Consider the following 20,426-nt stretch of genomic DNA (forward strand, 5'->3'; position numbering starts at 1 on the left):
AGAGGAATTTTACCAGGGAAATGTGAAATCAAAGGAGGATGATACGTTTTTACTGTTACTGCTTTTCTGATTTGCTTTATTGTCTGTCTCTAAACATGCTTAAAGGCTCAGAGGGAGGAGCCTTTGGCAAGAGAAGAAGACTGAGTGGATTGCTCCAAAAGGCAGAAATGGATGGGATACAGAACCCAGGTTCAAGGAACTTCTTAATGTAAACACCATCTCTTTCAGTGTAACTGGAGAAAGAGAAAAGTTTTTGGGGAAAAAGAGCATAGGATTCTTCTCTGAGAGTTCTGTAAATACTGAAGTTGCAGGCAAGATGATCTACTAACAGTACTGATTACATGAAAAGATGAGGGGTTTTGAGACAAGTGAAAAATGCTTCAAAGGGATTCTGCAAAGAACAGAATCAGGGGGCTTCTGATCAAGATGGAGGCATAGGTAGACAGACACACTTTGCCTCCTCATACAACAACCACAAAAAGAGTTACAACTAAATCTCAAAACAAAAAAAACACCCAGAACTGTCATAAAATTGAAGTGTTGGAAGTCCAACAACCAAGAATTTAAAGAAGTCACAATCATCCAGATGGGTAGGAGAGGCAGAGAGGCGAGGAGACATGGTGAGGCACCGAGAAGCAGCAGAATGTGCACAAGCGGCTCCACATTCACGTGTGGTTGATAAAACTCTAGAGGGGTACCTTGGGAATGAGCAACCCCAGCCCTAAGCCAGACCGCACAGCCCAGGGTTCCAGAGTCAGGAAGATAAATCCTTGTAACTTCTAGCTGTAAAAGCCACTGGGGGTTGGGACAGCAGAAGAAACAGGTGGACTTTCAAGAAATTTCCCTTAAAGGGCCAGAACATTCGTAAAACATGCAAATTCACCTACTCTGGGATTCAATACCTGGGCAACAGTTGGAAGGGTGCTAGTCGCATAAGGGGAGTGGGTTAAGTGACTAGAAACAGGAGAGTGCTGGGTACACCCCCAGAAGCCAGGTAGCGGCATAGTCCCCTCTCCAAACCCTCACCCCACACAGATCCACAAAGCAGTAAAGCAGTTGCCCTACCCTGGCGATTACCTAAGACTCCACCCCATACAATTTACTGGGGTCTTTTATAGGGAGTCAAAGCAGCTCTCCTAATACACAGCAACAAACACAGTGAGGCTGCTAAACTGAGGAGACAAAGAAATATGGCCCAAATGAAAGAACAGAACAACACCCCAGAAAAAGAACTAAACGAAATGGAGATAGCAACTTATCAGATGCAGAGTTCAAAACACTGGCGATCAGGATAATCAAAGAACTCACTGAGTATGACAAAAACATAATGGAAGAAATGAAGTTTATACTAAGTGAAATAAAGAAAAGTCTACAGGGAACCAACAGTGGAGAGGATGAAGCTGAGAATCAAATCAATGGTTTAGAACAAAAGGAAGAAAAAAGCATTCAATCAGAACAACAGAAGAAAAAAGAATTTAAAAAAAAAATGAGGACAGGCTTAGGAACCTCGGCAACAACTTTAAGGGTACCAATATCTGAATCGTGGAGGTGCCAAAAGATGAGAAAGAGCAAAAAACTGAAAACTCATTTGAAAAAATAATGAAAGAAAACTTCCCCAATTTGGTAAAGGAAACAGACATACAAGTCCAGGAAGCACAAAGACCCAAAGAGAACCACACCAAAACATATAGTAATTAAAATGCCAAAGGTTAAAGATAAAGAAAAAAACTTAAAAGCAGCAGGAGAAAAGCAGAGACTTACCTACAAAGGAGTTCCCATAAGACTATCAACTAATTTCTCAAAAAAACTGCAGGCAAGAAACGACTGGCAAGAAGTATTAAAAGTGATGAAAAACAAGAACCTACAACCTAGATTACTCTATCCAGCAAAGCTGTCATTTAGAATGGAAAGTCAAATAAAGTATTTCCTAGATAAGGAAAAGCTAAAGGAGTTCATCATCACCACGCCATTTCATTACATAAAATGTTAAAGGGGGACTTCCACCAAGATGGAGGCATAGGTGGATGTGCTGTGCCTTCTCACACAACCAAGTTTAGAGACAACTAAATATTAGCAACAGAAAACACAGCCAGAACATGGAAAATTGAACTTTTCGGAAGTCTGTTAACAACAAATTCTTCAGCCTGACCGGTAAGGGGCGAAACCAGCGGCTGGTGAAGCGGGGTTGCACAGGAGGTCTCGGTCAGACGGACTCAGGTGCGGAATTCAGACTCGTGGAATCCAGGCGCAGGGTTGGACCTAGTGAGCGACCGAGCGAGCGACCAGGCGAGCAACCCCGGGGAGACAGGGGGAAGCGGTGCTGCGTGTTGACTGTGGTCGCGCATTTGTGCGCGGGCCGACAGGCGAGGGAGTGGGCGGTTGGACCGGGCCCAGCGGGTCCCCGAGGCAAGCAGCAGTGGAGGGCGCTGCCATTTCCCTGCTCTGACCCCACCTCCACATACAGCGTCCCAACCCAGCAACTCTGAGTGGCCCGGCCCAGGTGAACCACCTAAGGCACTGCTCCTCACCCAGCTGTGAGAAACAGCAGAGGGGGTCGCCATTTCCCGCTCTAACCCCGCCTCCACATTCAGCGTCACAATCCAGTGACCTGGGAGTCCAAGGCGCTGCTTCTCACACTTAAAGGGCCAGAACAGACCAAAAATGTCGCAAGATCTCAAAGCCCCAGAGCCCACAGATCTAAGCGATGAAGAAATAGCAAAACTCTCAGACGCACAGTTTAAAACACTAGTCATTAGGATCCTCACAGAACTGGTTGATTATAGCCACAAATTAGACAAATATATGAAGTCGAAACTAATTGAATGGAATTGCACAGGACACCAACAGCAATGAAAAGGAAACTGGGACTCAAATCAATGGAGTGGACCAGAAGAAAGCAAATAATGGCCAAACAGAAAAGAGTCAAGAAGCAAGAATTCAAAGAAATGAGGAGAGTCTTAGGAACCTCCAGGACATCTTTAAACGCTCCAACATCCGAATTATAGGGGTACCAGAAGGGGGAAAGGCACAGCCACCAGTGGAAAACTTATTTGAACAAATAATAAAGGAGAATTTCCCCAATCTGGCAAAGGAAATAGACTTCCAGGAAACCAGGAAGCTCAGAGAGTCCCAAAGAAGTTGGACCCAAGAAGAAACACACCAAGGCACATCATCATTACATTAGCCAAGATTAAAATGAAGGAGAGAATCCTAGAAGCAGCAAGAGCTAAGGGGACAGTCACCTACAAAGGAGTCCCCATCAGACTGTCAGCGGATTTCTCAAAAGAGACCTTACAGGCAAGAAGGGGCTGGAAAGAGGTATTCCAAGTCATGAAATCCAAAGACCTACAACCAAGATTGCTCTATCCAGCAAAACTTTCATTTAGAATGAAAGGACAGATAAGGTGCTTCTCAGATAAGATCAAATTCAAGGAGTTCATCATCACCAAGGCCTTATTATATGAAATGTTAAAGGGACTTATCTAAGAAAAAGAAGTTAAAGAAATATGAACAGTGAAAGGACAACACACTCACAGTTATTAACAACCACACCTAAAAGGAAGCAAACTAAAAGGACAGCTAGATCAGGAGTGCAAACATAGAAATGAAGATCTCAAGGAGGGTTAGCAACAGGGGAGTGGGAGGAGGAGAAGGGGGGAGAAGGTACAGAAAATAAGTAGCATAGACAGTAGATAGAAAATAGAAGGGGGGGCAAGAATAGCATGGGAAATATAGAATCTAAAGGACTTGAGACACATGGTCATAAACTAAAGGGGGGGTAATGGTGGGGATGGGGGGTAGGGTGGAGGGGAATGAAGGGGGGAATAGAACAACTGTAACAGCATAATCAAAAAAAATTTTAAAAAAATAAAATGTTAAAGGGACTTATTTATGAGAAAGAAGATCAAAACTATGAACATTAAAAGGGCAACAAATTCACAACTATCAACAACTGAATCTAAAAAACAAAAAAAAAACTAGGCAAATAACTACAGCAGGAACAGAATCATAGATATCGAGATCATTTAGAGGGTTATCAGCTGGGAGAGGGAAGGGGAGAATGGGGGAGATGGTGCAAGGATTAAGATGCATAAATGGTAGGTACAAAATAGACAGGGGAAGTTTAAGAAGAGTATAGGAAATGAAGCAGCCAAAGAACTTACATGTATGACTCATGGACATGACCTAAAGAGAGGGATTGCTGGAGGGAAGGGGGGCACTGGGTAAAGGGGGTCAAATGGGGAAAAAATTGGGACAACTGTAATAGCATAATCAATAAAATATATTTTGAAAAGAAAAAAAGAGATAATAAAAGAAATAACAGAACCAAACACTGAGGAGGAAAACTCTAGAAAAGTCTTTGATGGCCAGTTGAAATTGGTGAACATGAACTTATAGAGGTACAAATCTATATACTAGGCTTTTCCCTTGCTGGTCTCAGCAATTCAGTTCATTCATTCATTACAGAAGGTAAGGAACTGAGATGATCCCGGGCTAAGAATTTGACAGCAAGAGGATACAGATGGATACAGGTATGAGAGTGACCAAAGATGCGATAAAAGAGCAGTTGTAATTGAGGTAACTGAGTGGGGCTTAGAAAGATGAAACACTATATATGTAAGCAACAAGCAGTAGGTCTGAGCTTTTAACTTCAGAAGTGGACCAGTTTCACATTGGGGGACATCAGTTCTACTCCCCCACCCCAAGCACATCTCAGGCAATTATTATACCCTTCCTCTGTGGGTCCAACTCTTAGTGGACTTTACTTTCACCGTTTATCCATTCCAATTGTTGTTAGTTTCTCTTCAGGCCTCACTATCTCTGTTCCCTCACACTGCTATGCCTCTGAAAGTAGTCCCTTTATTAAAACCTTCTTATTGGAACTATCTGGAGGAATTCTGATTCCTGCTGAGACCCTGATTTATCCAGATACTCATTACGTCAATCACATGGGGCTTTCATGGAAATTAAACTAAAGTCAGATATTCCTAGCTTTTTGTCTTGTCTTTGAATAAAATTATAATACAATAAAGTTAAATCATATATCCTCCAAAACCACAGAATTCTGTAAAAAGAAAAAGTGTTAGAAAATTTGGTCAAAGATGAAACAAAGGGCCAAACCTGCCAAAAGCAGCACAGCTAGCAAGTAACAAAGAAAGAACTCATTCAGTGTATCACAATGATTACTAATGCTAACTTTGTGCCAGGTAACATTCTAGGTGCCTGCTTGAATCCACTTTGTGCCATATATATTCTAATTAACTAAAATCCAGGTTTCCCAAGCCCAGGTGTCCACTGTTCTTTCTATTATTGGCACAAAGATTTACTGTAAAGGAGAAATAGTAAGCAGAAGAAATTACTAAAAACAAAACCATAAATAAGGCAAACTGTATGGCCCACCCCAGTAATAAGTTAAAAAATGTTCATAAAGTTTCAAATTTCTGTGCCTGACCTTTACGTCACTCCATAATTCAAAATGAACTCACTTAACCGGTCAGTGGGCCTTTCTTCCTAGTGTGCTGCCCAAATGTTCACTTGCCTTTCCTGTGAAGGAGCACATCCTTCCCCTTAAGGTCTGACTTCCATGAAGCCTTCCCAATTACTGTACCCCAACAGATCCTTCCCTCTAAATTGTTACTGTTCTTATAATACTACAATTTAGTTTTTAGCTATTCTTTGAGAGAGCAAAAATGCCCCCTTAGAATCTAGGCTAACATTATTTTATTCCCAGTGTGTGTCAGGCATATGCTAAAATTGGGAAATACAAAATGACTGAGACTAATCCCTGTCCAGTAAGAGCTTTGTCTTTTGACAGATATGTAAATACCAGTAATAGCCACAGCCCCTAAGACAACTCATGGGTAAGACAAGTGCTAAGTGATTATAAAATTCACTGAGTTAGAAATTTTCAAAGCAAAAAGAACTCTTAGAAATAATATATGCCCTGGCTGGTGTGCCTCAGTGGATTGAGAGCAGGCCTTTGAACCAAATGGTCACTGGTTGGATTCCCAATCATGGCACAGGCCTGGATTGCAGGCCAAGTCCCCAGTGGGGGGTGCACATGGGAGGCAAACAAACATTGACGTTTTTCTCTCTCCCTACCTTCACCTCTCTCTAAAAATAAATAAATAAAATCTTTTTTTTAAAAGAAATGAGCCCTGGCTGGCATAGCTCAGTGGGTTGAGCGTGGGACTGAAAATCAAAGGATCACGGTTCAATTCCTAGTCAGGGCACATGTCTGGGTTGCAGGCCAGTTCCCAGCAGGGGATGCACTAGAGGCAACCATGCACTGATATTTCTCTCCCTCTCCCCTTCCCTTCCCCTCTAAAGATAAATAAATAAAATCTTTTAAAAAAATCAAATAATCTAGTTTTATGTACTCTCTGAGTATAGAAAAATGGAGACTGAAGCCCAAAGAGGCTAAGTAATTCAGCCTAGGCTACAGCACAAATGGGTAGTTTCTTCAACTTCTCAGCCAAAATACATTTTACTGCAATTTTCAAACTGAAGCTCAAGGATACCTGTGCATCCAAGCTTCGAGATCCATAATTTCAACTTCCAGCCAAGATGGAGGTATAGGTGGAAACAATGTGCCTCTTCGCACAACCAAAATTAAGGACAACAAAGATTTAGAAACAAAAACACAACCAAGACAGACAGAAAATTGAACTGTATGGAAGTCTGACAACCATTCATCCAGACCAGTAAGAGGGCAGAGGCAGTGGCCAGAGGAGAGGGGTCATAGCAGGAAAAAATGGTGGCTGGCAGACTCAGGCACGCAGGCAGTGTGGAGTTAGCAGACCCTGGGCTCGGGGAGGAAACAAGCAGACCCAGTGAGATGAGCAGATAAACCATGCAAAAATGGGCAGCAAAACTGACCCTGCAACCCAGGGCCCCAGCGACCGGAAATAAAGCCTAAAAGCACTGATTGAAAACACTTGCAGGGGCTGAGGTGCAGTGAGAGACTCCCATCCTCACAGGAAAGTTCGATGGGGGGATCTGCAGGGTCCTAGGCCATGCATAGGTCCACCCACCCAGGAACCAGCACCAGAGGGGCCAGTTTGCTTGTGGGAAGCAGCAGAGGGAACTTGGATCTGAGAGAGAGACCGGAGCAGGTGCCATTGTTCCTTCTCTCACCTCACCCCCATAAACAGTGTCACAACATACTGACTGGGTTGCCCCGCCGTGGTGAACGCCTAAGGCTCCACCCCTCATACATAACAGGCACGTCAAGATCAAAAAATTATGGTTCAAACTGAAGAACAAATCAAAGCCCCAGAGCCAATACTTTTAAGCGACCAAGAGATAGCCAACCTATCACATGCATAACTCAAAATACTGGTGATCAGGAAGCTCACAGAAGTGGTTGATTTTGGTCGCAAATTAGATGAAAAAATGAAGGCTACAATAAGTGAAATGAAGGAAAATGCACAGGAAATGCAATAATGATGGAAAGAAAACTAGGACTCAAATCAAGGTAGTGGACCAGAAAGAAGAAAGAATCAACCAAACAGAAAAGAATGAAGAAACAAGAATTCCAGAAAATTAGGAGAGGCTTAGGAACCTCCAGGACATCTTTAACCATTCTAACATCCGAATTACAGGGGTACCAGAAGGGGAAGAGGAAGAGCAACAACTGAAAAACTTATTTGAACAAATAATAAAGGAGAACTTCCCCAATCTGGCAAAGGAAATAGACTTCCAGGAAGCTCAGAGAGTAGGAAAGAAGTTGGACCCAAGGAGGAACACACAAAGGCACATCATAATTACATTACCCAAGATTAAAATGAAAGAGAGAATCGTAGAAGCAGCAAGAGATAAGAAGACAGTTACCTACAAAGGACAGTTACCTACAGTCTTACCCATAAGACTGTCAGTTGATTTCTCCAAAGAGACCTTATAGACAAGAAGGGGCTGGAAAGAAGTATTCCAAGTCGTGAAAGGCAAGGACCTACATCCAAGATTGCTCTATCCAGCAAAGTTTTCATTTAAAATGGAAGGGCAGATAAAGCACTTCTCAGATAAGGTCAAGTTCAAGGAGTTCATCATCACCAAGCCCTTATTATATGAAATGTTAAAGGGACTTGTCTAAGAAAAAGAAGATAAAAAATATGAACAGTGAAAAGACATCAAACTCACAGTTGTTAACAACCACACCTAAACCAAAAGCAAACTAAAAGGACAGCTAGAACAGGAGCAGAGCCACAAAATTGGAGATCACATGGAGGATTAGCAACAGGGGAGTGGCAGGAGAAGGGGGGAGAAGGTACCAAGAATAAGTAGCACAGACGGTGGGGAAAAAAATAGATGGGGGGAGGGCAAGAGTAGTGTGGGAAATGTACAAGCTAAAGAACTTATGACACATGGACATGAACTAAAGTGGGGGAATGTGGGTGGGAGGGGGTGTGCGGGGTGGAGGGGAATGAAGGGGGGAAATGGGACAACTATAATGGCATAATCAACAAAATATATTATTAAAAAGAAGATTCATAACTTCTCTACAATTGCTTTAAGTTTATGTGTTTATACCAATAATATTTTAAATTAATATAAACTGAATCATGTGATTATAACTAAACACTACTACACTACTGGATTCACCAGACACTCCAGGGGATCCATGAACACATTTCCCAGGGCTGTGAACAATTCACATTGCAGCATACTGCTTTTAGCAGAGTGGTCAGTGTTATTTCCCATTCCGGTCAATTTCAAAATCCTCTCTACTCAAAAATGACCTAAAACTCATCCATTCAACAAACAGTTAAGCTCCTACTATGTGGTAGGTGCTGTACTAGGAATCCTGATTAGATGAAGAGGAGTAAGCTGGAAAATGGGTGGAAAAGTGATTGAGAAACTAAGTATATAACCAACATTTCCTATATGGCTTAATGCTGCCACTGCCTGACACTAGAAATTGTCCAAAACCCTTTGTTAGAAGACTGTCTCTGCCAAATTTTTGAGTACCAATTTCTTTTCTCATGTTTCATATAACAAGCTCTCAAATATTTGTGGAATAGAAATTTAACATAGCAGGTTAACAACAGTCTTTTCAAAAGAGAATAGTTCAAATTACATTATATTTAGTACAGGAAATTAAATGCTTGACAAGAAAAAATTATTTTTTGAACCTCCCAATTGTTTTTCCAAATTATAATGGGGGATCCTCTGCTTCTCTGCTTAAAATGATTGTTTCTACTTAAACAGAACATTTAAGTAGTAAGCACATCATCCTTTCTATTACCACCCTTTGAGTCGACAACTTTTAGCACACAGATGATCCTTTTGGATTTCAGTTCTTTGTTAGTAGTGACTTACACTGAATCTGCCCAGAGTGTACTAATATATTATTAATCATTGGGAGATAGAGCGGCATTAACTAGAGTTAGAACTAGCTACCCAATATAGTGCACCCAGATGACTTATTTAATTAAGATGTGGTTGATTTTTACAGGATTTTTCTAGTTTTCCTTGTAGGTTTACTCAGACTCCTAAAAACAATGAAACAAATTTTCTCATACTTATTGGTATGATTAACCTTCAGCGACTAAACCTAGCTTATTCCCATTTAAAAACAAGCTCTCTCAAGAACTTTGTTGGAATAAAGCAGTGTCTCTTTACTACACGTTGAAGGAGAGGTTAACTGTGGGTGGGTGCGCCGCCCCAGAGCCTGACCATGCAAATCAATGACGGCTGAACAGTAACCTGACTTCAGGCTAGTCCCTTTACTCCCGTGTTGTTTCCACAGCAGTCATCTACCTCCAGAGGAACCGAACCTGTCACAGGAAAATGCTTACGACAGTGACAGGCGACTAGGAAATGCCCAGTCAAGCTCTACACTGAGGAGAAAGTAAGCAGAACGTGTCTCACACTCGGTCTGCAACAACATATCAGCTCTGCACCAACATATTCTCGAGCCCAGTCAGTAACAATAGCTCGGGGGCGCAAGGGGGCGGAGACTCAATGCAGGACCCCTCGAAGATCAGAGTTGGGGAGATCGGGATCGCGCGCTGGGCGAAGGCAGCGGAAGCACTTACGCCGCTCCTCCTCCGCTCGCTGGACGGCGGTTTGAGGACACTCGCTTGCCGCCTGCCACTCCCACCCACCGCACCACCAGTCGGGCCCGCAGCCCCGCCTGTTTGCGCCTCTCGGGTTGGCCCTCAGCCAGAGCGTCCAGGCTACAACACATACCTCATCCCGCCTGCCGGCCCTCCGGCACGCTCCCACAGGGTTCCGGCGGCTCCTGAAGCACTCCCGGGTGGCAGCGAGCAACCTACTGCCCCCCACTTCCGCCCACCGGGAGTGCCGAAGGTGTCGATCAGCGTCGTAGCGGAGCGCCGAGTTTCCGATAGAAGGAAACAGGACACGGTGGGGGGGGGGGGGGAGACGGACGGGGGCGGGGACTGGGGCGGGGACGGGGCGGGGACCTGGGGTGTAGAGCGGAAGCAAGGATGGTGCTTACAAACCGAGGCTGTTGGAGGTGGGGTGACTCTTGAAAACCAGAGGATCCTGAAAATTATGGAGGAGAATGCCACTCTACTGCGATCCTGAGAGCTGATCGTTTAAATTCAGCTAACACTCCTGTGGCATAGGCGCTAGATGTAGAAAGATGGATGACGTGCATTCACCTTTCAGGGTCTCCCTGGGCTGAGCGTAGCCCGTGGTATGGCAGGAGGTATGGCAAGGAATCACTTAAGGAGCTACTGCACAGTCTAGGCAGAGAATGACGTGGGGATGGCAGAAGATGGTGCCGGGAAAATGACAAAATACTCTTCTAGTTGCTTCTATTTTTTTTAGCAAAGGAAAAAACAAAACCAGCAAGAACATCCGTGAAAATGGAGGATGAGAGTGTTCTGAGGAGAGTGAAATCTTTGTCTTGGATATTGTAAGGCAAATTGCCAAGAAAATGTGGTAAGGTTTCCAAGCCGGGCTGAAAGCCTTCTTGGGATGTATTATCCTAAATTTAAAATGAAACCAGTCATCATGCTTTTGTGTGTTTTGCTGCTGTGATATAGGTTAAAGAAAATTAGTTGTAAGCAAGGTTGGAGTTTTACAAGGCAGGGAGAAAAGGAGTTGAGAGTCAATGCAGAGGAATGACATTATGGAGAATGAGAGAGTTGAAGCTTGTGTTACAGGCTTTTTAGAGGGATTTTTCTAGTCATCCTGGAATTGGCTGCTGACATTGGAAAAAGGGGGCAGGTAATTAGGGTGATCCCATTCTGTGTGAGATAACTGGTTCTTCTTATTTGTTATCCTTGCTTAATTATCAAAAGTGCCCTTTTCCTGTTAAAAGTGCCCCTGTTTGGACAATATATGATCATGCTAACGTCACTCCACATTACGAACAGAGCCTGAAACAACTGGGGTCAGACACTTCTTTGAGGCTTACAAAGGATTTACCTAACTATCTCTGAACTGGGTTAGAACCACACATATAGGAGTCTGTTTGCTGCCATGAGAGTGGAGCTGAGCATCAGGACAAAGTTCTTGAGAGTTTACCTGCATGTGGAACTGTATGTGATCAAGAGAATGCTGCCTGCTTCCAGAACGGAAGTTCCCAAAGATAAGAGATTTGTTGAAGTGACTGGTTGCAGCTAAAGGGAGAGTAGCATAGCCATGAAACAGAGGCATAACCATGGTGAGGGTGTTGCCACCTCTCACCCCAAACAAACTTCATCTTTGGCCCATCTGTGTGTCACATGAATGCCCATGAGGGAGCATACACAACAGAGGGGCACCAGTATCCAGGATGATTTGACCAGCCTCTTTCCAGGGACACCCAGTGATTGTGCAATGGACCTATGAATGGAATAGTCATGGTAGCAGGAATGAAGCTGCCTCTCGGCAAGGCAGATTCTAGACAGTGTGACCACCCCCATTGGCTGAAATGGCCAATGTGCAGCCAGTGTTACTATACCTTCCCTCAAGAAGAGCAGACAGCCACAAGGGATCAACTTGGTGGCAAGTTGATTTCCACAAACCCAGATACATATCCTGCATTTGGATTTGTCTTCCTGTTTTCAGGGCCCTGGCAAGCAATGCTCAGATTTATCACCATGGGATTTCCCATAATATCACCTGGGACCAGGGATCCCCCTCTCTGGAGTGAAAAAGGCATGACAAAGGGGAAAATACCATAAGATCCACTGGTTCTGTCATGTATCATACACCCAGAAGCTGGTAGATAGAATATAATAATAGAACAGAACAGTCTCTAACGTCACAGCTAAGGCTCTAGCCTTGAAATAACATTTTGCGGGGTTGGGATGCTGTGCTGTGGGAAGCAATATATATTCTGGTGTATATATACCAGGATGCCGCGTCCCTGAGTCCCTGATAGAGTCCTGGCTCTTCTAGCAGTGGAGAACAGTCTGCCAGGGGCACAAACTTCCTTTAAATCTAAAGGCCTCTCTTCATTTGGGCTCCTCAGACAGGCAACAAAAAAATTGATCCTATCATCAAGAGGAAATGGGAGCAGGAAAGATTATTTCTGGAACTCAGACACTCACTGGACATTGTCTCCATGCCTAGTGATATCAGTTAATAGGCAGTGCAACAATCCTGGCAGAGAAGGGCATGGCAACAAGAGCTTAAATCATGGACTGGGACAAAATAACACAGGCGCAAAGGTGATGCTGAGGACCCACACCCATGGATAGGTTCTCCCATGGGGAATCAGGCCTGCATTGTACATGCCGCTTTGAGACTTGCTTTCTGCTAAAACTCCCTCACCCTGAATTGAGGCAGCAAACATATACTGCATATCTTTAAAGTAACTTCCTTTAACGTCTGTGCTAAACCTCCCCAGTATGGAGTATAACCGGCTCAACCACTTTTCCCTTTGCATTTGCAAATATCCTCCTTCTCTGATGTGATTAGCAGCATCCTCTCCTTTGTTTTCTGTAAAAGGTAACCACCTAAAGCGAACCTGTGCTTAGGAAATGAGGACCATCATGTAATGTGCCCAGAAAAGCAATAAAAGCTTGTCAGGCAAGGGCCAAGGCTTTTTCTCCTCTTGAGAAAGAAGCCACGTCATCCCTTTTCCTCCACAGGACTCAGTAGTTCATATGAATTTGTTGTGTCTTATCTACCATGTTGCAGATCCTACCAGCTGGGGTGTGCATCAGCAGACACCCAGGAACAGGGACCCAGGGTATGAGCCATGGTTGTGGATAACACACCAACTTGGTTGGAATGCATCAGCCCAGGCAAGGGCCGACGACACTGAATGCTTTTAGGTTAGGTCATAGGGTATGTTGGATTTCAGAGGAAAAGGGTTTTCTTCCTAGGTCGCCCTCTCTTGTGACCACTTTGCAACTGTACCTTCTTTAATAAGTTAGGAGCCTTCCTCTCTCCCAAGTATTTGCGGCAATCTCTTGGGTACAGGTTCAGGAGTTAAAAGCCACAAGGGCGCTCACTGCTAGAAGTCACCCATGACAGGATTAGCATGGACATGGACTGGGTTAGAACACTAGGTTTCCCGCCAGCTGCAAGCAAAAGTCCACACAATGAGAGGCACACTATAAAAACACTCCCAAGCCTATCCCCATGGCACAACCCCCAATTAGGCCTAGCTTGGGAGAAACAGCAAAGAGTTTCCCTTTAATTGGCTTCAAAAACATCAACTAGTTACAGGACAATTTACAAGCATCTCAGCAAATTTTTTTCTTTCAAGCTGCCTCTTGCGGTCCTTTCAATTTTGCTTTTTCCCTCATCTGCCTGCCAAAGGAAAAGTGGATAGTAAATGAGTGTTTCAGTTTCAACCAGACTCCAAAGATCGCTTTCTAGAAGAATTTAGTATTAGTCACAGGTTTTGTATGAGAGCTTTTAACATTCACCAAGCAACAAAGACAAAAGGCACTTCCTCCCCTCCATCTGAGAAATCAGGTGTTCCCACATGAGTCAGAACCTTGTGAAGGTGCCTGGAATCAATTACCAAGATGTGCAGGGGCCTTATAGGGACCTCCAACGCTGCTTATTCTAACTTCAGGCTTGTCCAGGAAGCTCCATATAAAGGCTGGTCATCTAGCACTACGAGTCCCCCCTCGCTGTCCTAAATGCCGGGGAAGAACCCAAAACCCATAAGCAGGGTGAGGGTACTCAGAAAGTCCAGTACCCCTCTCCCTGACTGTCTTTCACCAACAGCACATTTAGACCCATCACATATATCCCTCAATAGCTAACTAGTTAGGGTTCAACACAGGCTGCAGAATCTGAAAAGACAATAATCAAAAGTAAAAAGGAGCCCTTTAATAGCAAGAATGGGCTCTGGTTCATCCAAAGAGCAGGAAGTTTATCTAAGGGTCTTATAGCAGCTCCTCAGGGGAATGGGTTGCAAGGTGAAGGAACAGCATCTCGTTCAGCTTTTACAAACTATAAAGGAAAGCTACCCTGCTTTTCCTGATGAGGGAACCTTAGATAAAAAGATTTGGGAAGATGCAGGTGATAGGTTAAGAACATTATAGGATGTTGGTGTTTCTACCAGAACTCAAAACTTAGTAACGTGGGGTCTAGTCAGGACTGCTTTCATGCCCATATGGGCTGGGAGATCGGAACTAGTCAAAAAGGAGAATAAAGAGTCTAGTTCAGAGGTGGAAGTTGTATATGATGTAGAAGAATCAGCTATGAAAGTTCTACCTACGGCACCACTAGAGGCCCTGCTTTATAGCCATTGCTCCTTATTTCAAACCTGGGAGAGTTCCTCCTGGAAGGATGACTCACCACCAAGAAAGCCAGAACGTTTAGACAGATAACCTATTAGGGCCATGTGATGGTGCCTCAGCAGGCAGCAGAAGCTGGGGATTTAGGTGCTTGTTCAGCTTTCCCCATTATAGTCAGGGGTCAAAGAAACATCCACGAGCCCCTTCCTTTTTCCCTTTACAAGGATCTAAAAAGGATCATTAGAGAAAAATGGGCTTCAGTCTCCTTATACTAATGGGCTATTTCAAGCCATCACTGAGAGCAATAGAATGGCCCCTTGTGACTGGGTTGCTCTGGCCAGGACAGTCTTAACCCTAGCTCAGTTCACAGTCTGGCATTCAGAGTACTTTCAGCCAGCAGGCCACCAACTGGCCAAGAATGCACAAATGAATAATCCTGTCACTCTTCCTCTGCTGCTTGGGTCTGGTGGCCTTGCCACCACTACCTCTCAAGCCAGGCTTGATCCTCATGCTTTTAGTCAAAGGGCTCAAATTTCTCTCAGAGCCATGAATGCTGTGCCTGATTCTCAGACCAGGGAAATTTCTTCCTTTACCGATATCCACCAGGGTGCTTCAGAGGCATATATAGACTTTATTGATTGCCTCCAAGAAATTATTGGAAGGCAAATAGATAACGACAGAGCAGCCAAAGCTCCTTTGTTGCAACTAACTTATGAAAATGCTAACAAGAACTGCAGGACCATTATAGGACCCCTGCGAACTACCACCAAAGACATCAGTGAGTTTATCAAAGCTTGCCAAGATGTCGCCACAGAGCAGCATAAGGTTTCTTCTCCCTTGGCTGCTGCAATTAAGAGAGATCCCAGATGTCACAACTGTGGAAAGCCCGGTCACCTGTGGACAAAGGACTCTTTGTCCACAATGGAAAGGGGAAAGGGTAATTACAAGTTCCCCTAGACGATTGTCCATGCTGTGGCAAAGGCAGACATTGGGCAAAGGAATGCTGCTCTAAATTTGACAAAAATGGCCAACCCATTCAGGGAAACTTCCAAGGGAGCACATACTCCAGCACCCCCAACTCCAAATCAGAGCTTTCAGAACTGCCATCAATATCAGGGAATGCAGGGAAATGCACAGTTTCCAACCTTCATGTAACCACCCATGGAAGCGCAGGGCTGGACTTGGTCACCACCAACAAGCTCATCTTAAAGGAACAGAATCAAGTAATTGCAGCTCCCACTGGTGTCTAGGGACATTTACCCCCAGGAACAGTTGGTCTAATCTTAGAGAGATCCAGTATTACTACCAAAGGCATTTTTGTCCGGCCAGGAATCACTGAATCAGACTATCAAGGGGAAATTAAAATCATGCTTGAAGCTTCCGGTTATCATATTATTCCTGCCCAAATGCATATTGCCCAGCTGCTCCTACTCCCCTACGTAATCTCAAAGACTCAGAATACAGTGAGGGATGAAGGAGGCTTCAGTAGTACAAACAATCAATCAATTTTTTGGACAGAATCAATTAAGTTAAATAAACCAATCTTACAGATAAAGATAAAGGATAAGACCTTTCTCAGCCTCCTAGATATGGGAACCAACACCTCCTTTATCTCAAATCAGTTTTGGCCTCCTGAATGTCTGTCACAGTTGTTGGAGGAGTTTTCTCAACCATAAGCCAGTGTATGGTCTCTTAAATGTTATGGACCTGAAGGACAGGTAGGGAGAATTCGACCATATATCCTGCCTATGCCCCTTAATGTTTGGGGCTGCGATCTCCTCAGTCAGTGGGAGATGCAAATCTCTCTGCTTCATTTTCTCCAGTGGCCACTGCTCTTGTAACTCCCCTACCGCTTACCTGGCTTTCCAGTATGCAAGTATGGGTTGAGCAGTGGCCACTTAAAGGAGAGAGACATGAACAGACCTGCCTTTTATTTAAACAATTAGAAGTGGGTCATATTGAACCCTCAGATAGCCCTTGGAATATGCCTATTTTTGTTGTACCAAAGAAATCTGGCAAAGGGAGGCTTATTCATGATCTAAGATAAATCAGTGAATCCCTCCAACCTATGGGACCCCTGCAGCCAGGAGTCCCCAATCCAGTTTGTATTCCCCAAGACTGGCCGCTTTTAATTATTGACCTAAAGCATTGATTCTTTACAATCCCTTTAGCAGAAAAGGATCTGGAGCATGTTTTGCATTTTCCCTCTCAGCCATGAACAATTCTCAGTCTTTACAATGGTTTAAAAGGAGAGTTTTGCCTCAGGGAATGCTTAACACTTCAACTATCTACCAGCATTTCATTCATACAGCTATTCAGTCAGTAAGAGATCAGTTTCCTAATTCAATTATCTATCATTATATGGATGACACCTTGATTGCAGTTGCTTCACAAAATATTTAGCAAAAAGTGACCTAGGTTCTCAAAGTGGCCTAGGTTCAATGCAGGCCTGATTCCCCATGGGAGAATCTATTCATGGGCATGGATCCTGAGCATCTCTGACTGGGAGCTGGGCCCACGCCATGAAGAATGGTCTCCTATAGTGTTCTTTTTCTTTTCTTAAATTTCTGGTCTATATTCTAATGCCAGTTAGCAAATGTTGGTGCAGTATATGCAGAAGCTGGCGGTAAATAAAACAATTAGACATAAATTGCAGTACTAGCTATTGAGGCAATTAGATATTACTATAGCTTTGTATTTTCATTTCTGCCTCAGATTTACTGTAGTTTGATCTAAGTAAGATAATATGAAGCATAAAATTTCTGTGGGTTTAGTCCTACGAAGCACTATGACAGGTAGTTTCCTGCTTTTTACATTTTTTAACCATTAAATGAACACCTATAGTGTTTCATACTGCATGGCATATCAGTTTGTTATGGACCATAATTACTATAAAATCTAATCCTCAAAACAACTATAATTTTCCATATTTTGATAATTCTTTTTTTTTTTTTTACCAAAGACTGACAATTGCTTCGTCTTCTGTTTCTAAGCCCCTTGCTGGCAGATTCCCATTTTATGCCTCTTTGTGGATCCCACAGAGCCTTACACAGCAGGTATTCAACACACCCAATAGCACTAACCACAATTTTACATATATTATTCTCTATTTGTTTACTTTTGGGGGTCTCCTTCCACTAGGATATAATCTCCTTGAGGAAAAGGACTTTATATTGTTCACCCCTGTCTCACACATAGTAGGTGGTCAATGAATAAGCATTGAATGCAAAACTAAAAGCAATAACGAGTAATACATGATGATAGTGGCAGAATTAGGCCTATTTCCAGTTGCCTAATTCAAAATATGCTTTATGATCATTTAACGGCACAAAAAATGTGAGCAAAATTTGATATATAACTCTTGACAATGTAGAAATAATTGAGATGTTTTACCAAGAACCATCCAATTTTGTCATCCTTCACTAGAGGCTTTGTTGGTGTAAGACTACAAGGGCAGCTTAAAAACCTCAAAGGCTGTAACAATTAAAACTCTATTTTAGCAATTCCTAGATTGGGCTTATTGGTTCAGGATGTCCCTCGCATCATTTTGTTTTTAGCTTAATCTTGCTATTGTGTATTGCTAGCAAATGCCTCTACGTGGACTTCAGCACCTACATTTCTTGTCAATTTCAGGACTCTGTATATGCAAAGTCCTCAAAATAGTCAAATGTCTCCAATCAATTTTACAGCAAAGCTGAACTCTGTAGTTTTCCACTTACTTGCTATTGCATATTTTATTTTTAAAAACTATAAATAAAGCTGGATTTACATAGGAATATGGTGTTTCAAGAGTGTTACTCCAACCATATGGCCACTGCTGCCACCCAGCACAATCAACGCAGCTGTGTTTACCACCTGTGTTTATATCTGGGTGTCCCTGGACATGGGTTGTGTCTGTAGGTGGTCTGGAAGAGAACAGGAAAATTGTGAAAGTCACTCATTGCCAGAGAACTATGACAGATATGGAACCTGGGGAGAGGAAAGTTGGTCAGAATGTAAAAATGACTCATCTTAGTGACATGGGGATCTGCCTGCCCTGTTACTGCAGAGAGGGCAAGGAAAAGCTACATCTTGGTTTTCTGTGAATAGGAATTTGGACCTATTTACCTTTTAAATGAAAGAGTTATAACTGAATCTAAGATAGCATTTTAACTTATTTTAAACTGCCAGGTGTTGGGGGTTGTGTGTGTGTGTGTGTGTTTTTTTCTTTTAAAACTTTTCACTTGAAGGTCTTTTATACTTCAGTGAGGAAAGGGCCAATTTGCATTTTATCATTAGTGTCTGCAATTAAGAAAAGACATAGAAAATAATACCATATTTCGAGTTTCTTTCATTCATGTGATATTTCCCCTGATAGATGGGGGCTTAGGGCAGCAGACTGGCTGACTTATCATGTTATGCATCTGCTGTCAAGGAATGTCACCCCATTTGGATCAAAAGCACCGGTTAAAGTTTCACTTGGGCAGAGAGACATGTTGCTGGTCTCTTGGCTTATGTATAGGATTTGAGTCCTATTATGAAGGCTTCCAACTTCTAGGAGTTCCAGAAATGCCTTGCGTACAGTTTGTCTGCCTGGCTTCATACCTCATTTCTTTTTCTTTCAATGTGACAATTTTCAACGGACTCCTTTCATTGCTTGGCTAATGCCTTGGTTTCTCACAAACCCAATAAAAGATTTTAAATTCCTTAAATTAGTTTTCTCATTCTGTTTTCAGTAGATTTCACCTAAGTTGTTGACTCAGCTGTGCTCCCCTTGAAGGTATTGACTATAGTTCCCAAAGGCAAGTTGAAACATCAGTGTGCAGGATGCCCGTTTGGTGTGTCCATGGCAGCTAGGGCCTGGCTGCTCATGACAGCACATCCTGAAGGATGTGTCCTGCCCACCTGCATGTAGCTGCCTCATGTAAGCACATCTTCAACACAGCTCCTTGTATGCTACTGCTGGGCCAGTTCCCAGCAGATCAGAACCCTCTTATACTTTCCATGGAATTAAAGGATAAGGAATATATGAAAAATTAAGAGCCAATATAATTTCCACTTCGCCCTTTAGACAAAAGTCTGAACCTTTGTTCTTTATGACTGAACACTTATAACAAAAGTGATAACCATAGAGAGTAGCCAATTGATTTGAATAAGAACTTATTATTCCACCCCTGATGGAATTTGAGCAGTGAAATACTAAAAATAAAAAAACAAAAATATCTATAATATATGAAAAATCAAGGGTTTACTATAGTGTTGTTGGTTTAAATATACACAGATAAATTGATTGATATAGCTAAAGATACAGTGTGTCCTCATTTAGGTCATTGAGAGGCTCTCAGAAGCTTTGACTTTTAAGCAAAATGACATATAATGAAACCAGTTTTACCACAGACTAATTGAAATAAACAAGAGTTAAGTTCCTATGCATATTTCTGATCACAAAAAATCACCATGCTTCTAAGTAAAGACTCAAAATCTAATTTTAAACTGAAATATAATGTGAGCTATATAAACATTTATGAAAGATTAATGGAAACAAGTAAGATTAGTATTTTCCAACCTGCTTATTCCAGTTCAGGGCTGCAAGGGTCTGGAGCCCATCCCAGCAGCTGAGGGCAGAGGCAGGCCTGACCCCGGACAGGACAGCCTTCCATTGCAGGGCTCATTACACATCTCACACTCACATAGGTGGGACACTGTAGACACATGCAGAGCTCTAGGATGTGCTAGGAAACCAGAGTCCACAGAGAAAACCCTCACAGACATGGAGAGAGAGTGTAC

At 42.9% G+C, this 20,426-nt stretch overlaps 1 protein-coding gene across 4 annotated transcripts in view; it reads right to left on the bottom strand.

Moving 5' to 3' along the window:
* The window catches only part of EXOC2 (exocyst complex component 2), a 272,371-nt gene extending 262,050 nt beyond the window's left edge, over positions 1 to 10,321 (bottom strand). For all 4 annotated transcript variants that reach the window (XM_053672552.1, XM_053672553.1, XM_037142694.2 and 1 more), the window contains exon 1: positions 10,192 to 10,321. The gene's annotated coding sequence lies outside the window, so the exon portion shown is untranslated. The remainder of the gene's footprint in view (positions 1 to 10,191) is intronic.
* Positions 10,322 to 20,426: the final 10,105 nt, after the last annotated feature.

This window comes from Artibeus jamaicensis, unplaced genomic scaffold, assembly GCF_021234435.1.
Source record: "Artibeus jamaicensis isolate MK-2021 breed Jamaican fruit bat unplaced genomic scaffold, CSHL_Jam_final contig_769, whole genome shotgun sequence".
In the NCBI taxonomy this organism is placed as follows: domain Eukaryota; kingdom Metazoa; phylum Chordata; class Mammalia; order Chiroptera; family Phyllostomidae; genus Artibeus; species Artibeus jamaicensis.